The 10173-nt window shown below is 53.2% G+C and overlaps 1 pseudogene; it reads left to right on the forward strand.

Annotated features, from left to right (window-relative positions):
* The first annotated feature begins 6988 nt into the window (after positions 1–6988).
* Positions 6989–7107, forward strand: LOC111730232 (annotated as a pseudogene).
* Positions 7108–10173: the final 3066 nt, after the last annotated feature.

Here is a 10173-nt window from a genome sequence, read left to right on the forward strand (position 1 = left end):
ACATTGGTCCTTTTGGGGAGAACTTCTACATTAGTGAACACGTGGTGGGGAAAATGGTGTACCTAGATGGGGCATGGAGGCTCCACGCCCTTTCCCATGCCCTGCCCTATGCATCTCTTTTATCTGGCTGTTCCTGAGTCATATTCTTTAATAAGCCTGTGATCTAGTAAGTAACATGTTTCTCTGATTTCTGTGAGCCTCTCTAGCAAATTAACCAAACTCGAGGAGGGGGTCATGGGAATCTGATTTATAGCCAGTTGGTCAGAAACTCAGGTAAGAGTCTGGGCTTGCAGCTAGCATCTGAAGTGTGTTGGGAGCAGTATTGTAGAACTGACCCCTTAACCTGTGGAATCTGATGCCACCTCCAGGTAGATAGTGTCAGAATTGAGTTGAATTCTTAGACAGCCTGCTGGCGTCTGAGAATTGCTTGTTGGGTGGGGAATATTCCCCCTTTCCACGTTGCAATTGGGTCCAGGAACCAATTCAAACCTGTAAGAAGTATTGACTTGTAATCCTGGAAAACTAGAAGCTAGAAGTTTCTTCAAATTTCTGAGAGAATGTGATTTCCATTCAGAAATTCTATACCCAGAAAAACCTTCCATTCAGCAGAAAGCCGTTGATATCAAAAGGACAGATTACATAGCTCCTATATCCTCATTTGCATGGTGCCTGTGCTGAAGCTTAGAAAATGGATGTGCGGATTGGGGCAGGAGGCTCCCAGCTCCCAGAGGAAGATCTCCAGAGTAAATATGGAACTGATGGTAGGTGATCTCATGTGCTTGAGGATCAGGGAAAGTTATCGCAAGGAGCTTGACATATCTCTTGGAACATTTGTGGGAAAATAACAAAGTAAATATATAAAAAACAAAGTAAAATAGTGACAGCACAATGAGAAAGGAGAGGTAATCATAGTACACTATTTGGCTCAGCAGAGAACAATATTTATTTGGTAATAATAGAAACACTAGCTGATGATTTAACCAAAATTGAGATAAAGTGATATTCGGAGAATGGAGAGATGAGAAGGGTATTAGGGGTGCAAGAGAGCCAAAGCTTCATCCAAATTAGTAGGAAGCCATTTGATGCTACCTAAAACAGATAGAAAATAACAGTTTGTAATCTAAGTCAGTGGTTCTCGATTGGAGGCAATTTTGCCCCCAAGAACACATTTTTGGTTGTGGAGTGGGAGTGTTAGTGGCATCTACTGTTGCATTAGTTTCCTGTTTGCTTCTGTAAAAAATTTAGTGGCTTAAAACAACACAAATTTACTATCTTATAATTTGGGAATTCGGAAGTTCAAAATGGGTCTCTGATAAAAATCAAGGTGCAGGTGGGCTATGTTCCTTCTAAAGGCTCTAGGGGAGAATCCAGTTCCTTGCCTTTTCCAGCTTCTAGGGATGCCTGTATTCCATGGCTCATGGCCTCTCCATCCGCAAGGTGCATCTTTGCAACCTGTTCTCCTTGTCACCTCTCTGACAGCCTCCCTCCTCCACACTGAAGAACCCTTGGGATTACATTGGGCCCTCCTGAATGATTCAGGATGATGTGCTTATATTTCAGCTGATTAGCATCCTTAATTTCATCTGCAAGTTTACCATGTACAGTGAATATTCACAGGTTCCAGGGATAAGGGTGTAGACATCTCTGGGGAGGAATTATTCTACCTACACCAATGAGTAAAGGCCAAGGATTGTGCTAAACATCCTACCATACACAGGACAGCCCCACAGATGTCAGTAGTGCTAAGGTGATAGATTTGGCTTCTGGCTAGGAGGAGGCACAGGGAACCCCCTGAGGAGCTGAAATCTCCATCTGGGCTGTGGGCGCAGATATATACATATGTAACATGTAATTATTAGTTAAGTTGATGGTTTTAAATTTAAGTTAGAAGCAGTTGTCCATGGAGAACAGGACTAGGATGTGAAAGAGTGGCACAGGGACAGCTTTATTTTTTCCCCTAGTACTAGCATTTGATGTATAATTTTTTTAGTGGCAAAATAGATTTGCTCATTCACTGTCATTAGGACAGAGTTCATGTTGGGGACCAGGCTCCGTGCTTGAGGGTGGGGGCACAAGTAGGAAGCAGACATGGGCCCAGCCCATCGAGGGCTTGGTCTGGTGTGTGTGGAAGGCATGTGCAAATAGTCTGAAGCCATGATCAGTCAATGTCTAGAAGGGGGCTGTCATGTGGATGAAGGGAGAGGTGAGCCCCAGAAAGGAGAGTTTGCTCTCATGGGCTATTAGGATTATCACCTGCCATGCAGTTTGGCTCCAGACTTCTGGTGGGGGAAGTGAGGGCCTCTTGTCACTGGGCCTCTGGGCTCAGGGCTGGGCCGGGTACTGAGCTCTTTTGTGCCCCAAATTGGGAGACCCAGGGACCATCAAGCTATTTTACATTTTGCTCCCCCAGCTTGGCTCTGGGCTCCCTCTGCTGAGTGCCTTCCGCACACTTCCACCTGGCAGGCACCCCCTACCCTTCTGTTCCAATGTGGCCTTAATACTTCTTCTGCACCCTGACATTTCACTCCCAAGGGTCCACAGCCATAAACAAGCCAGAGGTATCGCTGGTATTTAAACTTCAAACACTGAACATATATCATTGTTCAGGGTATGTCCTTCTTTGTTCATCATTGTGTTTTCGAGATTTTTCTGTGCTACTCATAGCTCTTAAATATTGTAACTGCCACAGAGACCTCCATTACAACGGACCACAATCGGTCAGTTTTCATGTTGAGTCTCCTTGCAGAAGCTTCCCGAGCTACCTCCAGGGGGCGCCCTAAACCTCTCCCCGGGCTGGGTCGCGGTCCCCCCAGGTTCCAGGGGCACCGCAGCACCTAAAGAGAGAGGGGGTGGCAGCGCCAGGCGTCCTCGGCAGTCTGCTTCGTGCCACCTCACCTACCCACTGCGCACTCCAGGCGGCTCTCAAGGCCAAGTGGCCCCAGGGGAGCGCAACAGTGACAACTTTCTAAGCTGTCCTCCAGGATTCTCCGGCTTGGCTTCCTCTGCACCTCCACCCCACACCTGTCCCTGCGCCATCACCCCTCCATCAAAGTGTTTTCACTGGCAGTTTAGGGGGCCTGGGCAACCTTCAACGTCAACAGCAATAGATGGTAGCCACAACCGTTTATCGAGCACCTATTGTGTATCAAGCACGGTGCCAAGCCCCACATCTGCATTAGTAATGCTCAGGGCAAGCTGACCAGACGGATGCTATCATTATCCCCAGTTCACAAATGAGGGAACTGAGGAAAGGTTGAGGCATTTACCTCTCCCCCAACACCCACTCCCGTTAAGCTGGGCTCCAATGACCTTTGCGGGAAGGGCTGCTGCTGCTGCTGCTTCTAAACCTCCCAGGAGATCACCAGAGTTTACTAGGGCCCCTCATGCCTCAGAAGCAGGTGCCATTCTCTACACACATACCCGCCCCTCTAGACTTGGAGACCTGAGAGGAAAGGCAGGCTATGTTCCCCCAGTCCCAGAATCACCTCTTCCTTTTTATTGAACAGACAGAGGGTGCGGGGAGGTCTCCATGGAGAGTTGCAACTGGGGTCCCCAAACTGGAACTCGACCTGGGGATCTAGGTTAGACCCCACTCCTCCCACCGCTTGCCCAACAGATGATCTGGAACAAGTCAGTTTGCCTTAGTTTCATCACTGGTGAGTGGAATCAATAATTGTCCTATTTTCTGGCATTGTTTAGAGGTCAAAATAAGGTATTTCAAGATCCCTACCTAGTGTCAGAGATCTAGAAGGTGCCCCAGGAGTGGTGTTACTGGGTGAGATCTAATTATTTTGAGGGCTGGGGCTCAGGCAAGACTGAGTCAGGCTCTGCCCTCTAGAAAGGGGGTGGTAAGCCCAGACAGGCGCAGAGGAATGCTCTGGGGGACTATTCCGGTGCGGGCCATTTCATTTAAATAGTATCCTGATGAGTAGGAGTTCACCAGGTTGAGAAGGAAGGCAAGGACATTCCAAGGCACAGAACTGGCACAATCATGGGTTTGGGGGTAAGGCAAGAAAAAGTGAGACTGGCCAGAGGAAGTGATCTGAGGCAGACCATGACCAGAGAGGAGGCTAAAGATTAATAGGGACTTATCCTGCCCAGGCCAGGGCTGAGGGTATAAGAAGGGACTGACTCTGTTCTGGAAGCCTTGGAGAACCACTAACCATCTTACAGAGGGTTCGATGTGGCCAAACTTGTGTTTCCCAGCATCCATCCATCTGCAGTTGGGAAATGGGTTTGTAGGGAGAAGCTAGGGGTAGGAGAAGAGAAGAGTGTAGGGACAGATTTGAGAGCTGTGTTAGGTGAGGACAAGGAATAGTCCCCCAAGGATGAGATAACAGAAGGGTCTTGAAATGGTGCAGAGGGACCCCAAAATCAGCTCTGCTTTACCTATCAGGGCTCTGCCAGCCTCCTTGTCTTTGCTTTGCTGGTACTCCACCTGCAAAAGCTCTGGCTAAGGGGCATTTCTTTGCCCCTGTGCCCTGGCAGTTCCTCTCCTTGCAGGGAGGAGGAGAGCCCCCAAGGGAACATCAAGATGAGTTCTAGCTAAAGGCTCACTCAGGTAGGGTGCTCCAATAACCCACGTCCCTGACACAGCAGCCTGGGCTCCTCTTCTCCATCCCTCTCCCTACCCTTGGGAGCCCAGAGGGTACCGCAGAGGCAAGCAGGGCCGGGGCCATCCAGCAGTTATAATTGGATCCACCGGTCACTAAATAATCGCCTGTAGCTTCCTGCGCTGCGGCTCCCAGACCCACCAGTTCTACCGCCTGCCCAGACTTAGCTGAGCCAGCACCTGGCCCTCCACACGGAGCGGCCATCGACGTGAGCATCCTGGCGCCGGGCAAGGGAGTACCCGGCTTGGGTGGGGAGGCTCCTGTTAGCCGGCCGCTGCTCGCACTGCAGCTGCTGCCGCCGCCGCTGCCGCTGCCCACAGGCGCCTGATACAAGCACGTAGCAAGTCCCAGCTGCCACACAGTGGGCCACGCCCCGTGCCTGCTCATGGGGCTGCGCCTCTCGCCCTACGTGTGTCGCCGCGGCCCGAGCCCCAATACTGGGCCCCTTGCCTGGGATACCCTCGGCCTGGACGTACCGCCCACCCTGGCTTTCTTCCAGAGATACCCTCTTCCTTGGCCTGCCGCCCGCGGTGCTGTCCTGCCTCCCCCCCCGGGGTCAAGAAACGGGGGGAAGGCGCGATGCAGCAGCCCCCGCGCAGGGCTCCCAGCCAATGCGCTCTGGAGTCTGCGCGCCTGGGAACCCGCGCCTGAACCGGACGCGTGGCTGGGCGCCTGTTCCTGAATCTTAGCAGAGCAGGCTAGGTATGTGGGGAGAGGAAGTGTGGCTGGGACGGCAGCTGGATCGGGGGTCTCGGGAGATCTGAGCCTGGAGAGCCCGTCCGCGTGCCCACCAAGCACCCTCGGATCTGTACGCACCCCACTCCGCAGGGAGAAAGGCTTTCTTGGAGCACGTTGTACCCTTCCAGCCTGGGGGTGGGTGGATAATGGAGGGCGCACAGCCTTCTCCCCACGGTCCTACTCTGTTTTTTTCTAGAGCTTTTGGAGAGTCTCTGGCTCAGCGGTGATTCTCTCGACTCGTCCTGAACGCAGCCCCATTTCCGCGGAGTCCCGCACCTGATCTTTAGTCGCTCCAAGACATGCAGTTCAGGCTAGGCTGGAGCACCTGGTCAATAAAATTTGCCTGGTTCCTACGCCCCACATGCGACCCTTTTCATCCGCAATGTGTACTTTGCCATCTAGCTTTGGGGCGCAAACAGCTGTGCCCGCACCCTGGTAAATGTCAGGAGCCCTCCCTGTCCCTGCCCAGTAGAATCTCACCCCCACCCCACCTCCGCCTTAATTTGTATGTCCAAGCAGGGCAGAAGTGGGAACAGAGACAGAGACACTTCTCCCTTCCCCCTTCTCTGCCAATGCTGCCCCTCCTGTTCGGAGGTGGGGTCATCAGACCAGGTCTCAGGGTCCCCCAAGAGGGAACAGTTCTTCCTCTGGGGGAGGCGTTAAGTCAGACCCTGGGTCCTGCTGCTATCCACCAAAGTGTACGGGAAGAAAGCAGGAGCTTATACCTCACTACTGAGCCAGAGCCCCCACTGGAGCCTCCAGGAAGCCTCACAGGGTGCCCCCTGGCCAGGTTTGGGAGATTGTCATCCCCAAGAGGGTGGGACCTCAAGACCTGGTAGCCCACCCAAACTTTTCCCCAACTCGCAGTATTCATTTCAAACCTAAATCTCCTAGGAACCCCTTCCTTCCTTCAGCAGAAAGCTTCTGGAGAAGTGGGAACCCTCTGCCTCCTTCTTCATGGCCATGCTCTCCCCCTAGGGAGGAAGAGCCCCTCCTCCTGAGTCTCCTTAACTCCTCAGGGACCCCTCCACCTCTTATCCTCCTCTGTATTTCCAGTTAGTGACTCCAGCCCCCCCCATGTAATGTGCTCTGCCATCTTGAATAATAAAGACCTCCCTCTCTCTGGGCCCCCTTCCAGCTGCCCCCTCACAAGTGTCTGGGTCTCTCCACCCTCCGGCTCCTTCTTCAAACTTTTTCAGTGTGGGCTGGGATTCTCACAACTGTCCTGGACCTTGAAGAGCCTAGGCATTGTGCTCTGATGCTGTCTGCCCTTGGAGTCCTCCCTTGGCCATGTGGCAAGGTCTTCCCTTGGGACATCCGGCATAGACTGGAAGAGAGGTCCAGTGTCTGTCTAGCCAGCTAGCTTTGAATGTCCATATGGAACAAAATCCCCTTACTCCCCATCTTGGCCTCTGGAAGCCCTCGTCTCTCCTTACTGGCAATCCCTTCTCACTCCACTCTCCCAATTTTACCCTGAATTCACTTACCCTGATTCTACCCAGTTTTTTTTTCCCCCTCAGGATCTGCACTGGGAGCAGGAATGGTCTCAGACCCCTCGGATCAACTCATTCTCCCCTCTGAGCCCACTCTTGCCCCTGCTCCTCCCCAAATTTGGCTTTTCAAAACATGGTGTCCTAGTCTATAGCCATGCCACTCTGAACAAGCCCGATCCCGTCTGATCTCGGAAGCTAAGCAGGATCAGGTCTAGTTAGTACTTGGATGGGAGACCACCTAGGAAAACCAGGTGCTGTAGTCGTAAAAAACAAGTTTCTTGCAATCTGTGAGGTCAACCAAGGGTTGCCTCGCCTAAAAATAAATAAATAATTCAAAAAATTAAAACAACAACAACAAAAAACATAATGTCTTGACTTTGGATTCTGCAGTACATACACACTAAAGGGTTATCCTCCATTGGTGGGATGAAATTCGTGTTTTGGTTCTAGGCCACAGGGCTGGACCTGCCCTCCACTCTCATTGCTCCCTCCCCTCACCACACAGCCTGATGACATTCTGTATTCCAGAACAACTCTGTGGTCCACCCTGAAAGACTCTAGGGCTCCAGGGCCGGTTAAATGCCCCTCCTTTGGCGCTGCCCCAACCCTGGGCCTCCCCTTGCTAAGGTAGACAAATCCCTGTTTCCATGGATCTCAGAGATGTTTCCCCAGTGCTCGCCGCCAAGTGGTCTGCAAATATTTGGTCACAAAAGCCGGAACACTTGGAGAGGGGCCAGATCTCATGTCGCCTGGAGGTATCCAGTCTGAAAAGGTTGATGCTAAGTCCAAGGTGAGAGAGCATAGATGATTAGAGGCTCGGCAGAGCCTCGGCTTCTCTGCCTACCACCCCTATTCCCCCCTGTGCCCCAGTAGTGCAAGCAGCCGTAGGACGCCCGTCTCACCCCAATTGCCATCTGGCAGGACTGGACAGAGTCAGAGCCAGAGGGACGGGCCCGGGGCAACCCCTTGGTCAATGCAATCCCACCCAAAGCCGGCAAGTGGCGCTGCGCGGCTGCGCTACTGTGCTACGGCCCCGCTCAGCGCCTCTGGCATTAGGAGGAGTTGGGGGGCCTCGTGGCGGGGGCCAGAGCCGGATAACTGGGCAGCGCCCCTGGGGCGTTCTTGGCGGGTTTCCTTCTCCTCTCCCCCCTTTGGTCCTCGCGGTTCTCCCCGTCTCTCCCTTTGGTCTTTGGGTCTCGTTCTCATCTCTTCTCGTCGCTCTGGTCCCTCCTGCTCTAGTTTCGGACTCGGAAGAGAACTGGTGTCTGAGGGACGAGGCCCTAAGCAAGGCCTGGTCATCCCGCGGAGCCATTAATGCCTACAAGGGAGGCGGTGCTAGCGGGGGAAGTTCTGGGCCGTCACCGGGCGTCAGACCAATGGCCTTCTTCCAACTGTGACCGGCCTCTGCCCACCGCCACATCCCAAATCCCCACCCAGGCCCAGGCTCTGCTCTTCGCTGGGGGCGTTGGAGCAGGGAACTGGCTTCGAAGCTCAAGTGAAAAGCCCCTCCAACAGGCCAGGGAAGAGGGGCACCAAAAGGTCTCCTCCCCCTCTGTCGCAAGGCCTGCATAGATAAATGGCAGGAGTGGGGTGAGGAGCTGGGGTGTGGGTATCACCCAGACCACCTCTCATCTGACTTCCTTCGGCCTGCTGCAGGCCTCATCTCTTACCTCCCTTAACCCTTCCCCAGCGACCCCAAACAGCTCACAGCCCTTGTACACCTTTCAGTCCACACTCCTGGGCCTCTGCCTTTGCCTCTTTCTCTGTTTTTCACCTCCATCGCCTCCATCACAGCTTCCGAGGCCCGAGGCTGGAGAAAGTGACAAGAGAGAGTTTGCCCAGGAGAGCTGCTGGTTGCCCTTCCTCATGGCTGTTACTTCAGGCCCTCCACACTGATCCTGCTTCCTCTCACTTATTCCTGCTCCCCCTTCGGAATTTTTACCTGCAGTTCTTCCCTGGGCCTTTATTCTGTTGCTGTTACCTACTTCTTTTGTTACTCACTTCCTTTGTTACTCACCCCTTTCATTACTCTGTTACCTTCCTTGGTCCTTTCCTGGCTTCGGGGTCTCCTTTGTTATTCTGGGATGCAGTGTTTGTTCCTGGCCCCTGGCTGTGACCACATGCCCTGTTACCCCTCCCTCCAGCTGTGTTCTGTTCCCTTCCGCTTCCTTCTTCACTCACAGGCCTCGTCCTGGGCTGTGGAAGGCAAAAGGGCCCAAAGCTGACCAAGAACAGCTGTTCTAGGGATAAGATATTTGAGGAATAAGATCCTCAAACCCAGAGGACCAGGGGACCCTACCTTCTCTGATGGTCTCCCATCCAGCCACCTCCCTAAACTCTGGTGTGGCCCCAAAGCTACAGTCTGGCAGGTCCTGGGTGATTTTGGTTACTACGGGATAACCCCTTGGGATGGTATATGGTGGACCTGCCTGCCTGTGCCCATCCTCACAGCCTCCTGGGGCAGCAGCACCAAGCTGGGTCGAGGGAGGCCAGCCACAAGTCAGACAGGCAGTCTCTTGACAAGCAAACAGACAGATAGAGGTGGCTAGCCAAATAGGAGCCTACTGCAGCATCAGCCAGGAACTCAGAGGAGGAGGTAGGGGAGCAGCCATGAAGTTTTGGCTTAAGTGGCTTTTAGGGGCAGCCGTTGGGGTGTGGACACCCAAGGGGCTGCGGCCCAGGAGGTTGCCCAGAGGTAGGCCTTTTGCTTGGGCGAGGGCTGAGAGCCCGAAGTAGCAAGGACTGGGCCTGAGCCGAGTCTGCTTCTTTCCTCATGGGGATTGTCTGGGCTGGCTATACTTGACCCCCCAAGGACCAGGTATGTGCAGAGGGAGGAAGAGGGACTGGGCAGGTTGGGGAGGGGGTAGACTGAGGGGAAGCCTGCAACTAGTTGTCTTCTGTATCTGAGGCTGTGAAGAGTGTGGACTTAAGATTCTCACAGCCCTGGCACGAGAGGAGCTGGGGAACCTGGAATGGGTCTCTTTCCTCACCAAACCTCAGTCTTATAATCTGTAAAATGGCCTGAGCCCCCTAGGGTTGTTCCAGGTTAAATGCACTTGGAGGCACTGACAAAGCATAAATGATTCTTCATTGTGGTTCGTGTCCAGCTGGGGGAAGGGGGCACTCATACTGGGAGGAGGTAGAGGCTAGGAAAGGGGGAGGATGGTTGGAGGGGAGAGCTTTAGGCAGAGGAGGGGAGATACAAAGGTTCCTGCTCATGGAAACAGCTCCTGTGAGTGCTGACCGCAGGCCAGAGCTCAGAGGCCAAAATCCTTAACACATTTCATCCCAGGTCAGGAGGAGGTAGAAAAGACCCTCTCATCCCAAAC

This window comes from Pteropus vampyrus, unplaced genomic scaffold (assembly GCF_000151845.1).
Source record: "Pteropus vampyrus isolate Shadow unplaced genomic scaffold, Pvam_2.0 Scaffold303, whole genome shotgun sequence".
Lineage (NCBI taxonomy): Eukaryota > Metazoa > Chordata > Mammalia > Chiroptera > Pteropodidae > Pteropus > Pteropus vampyrus.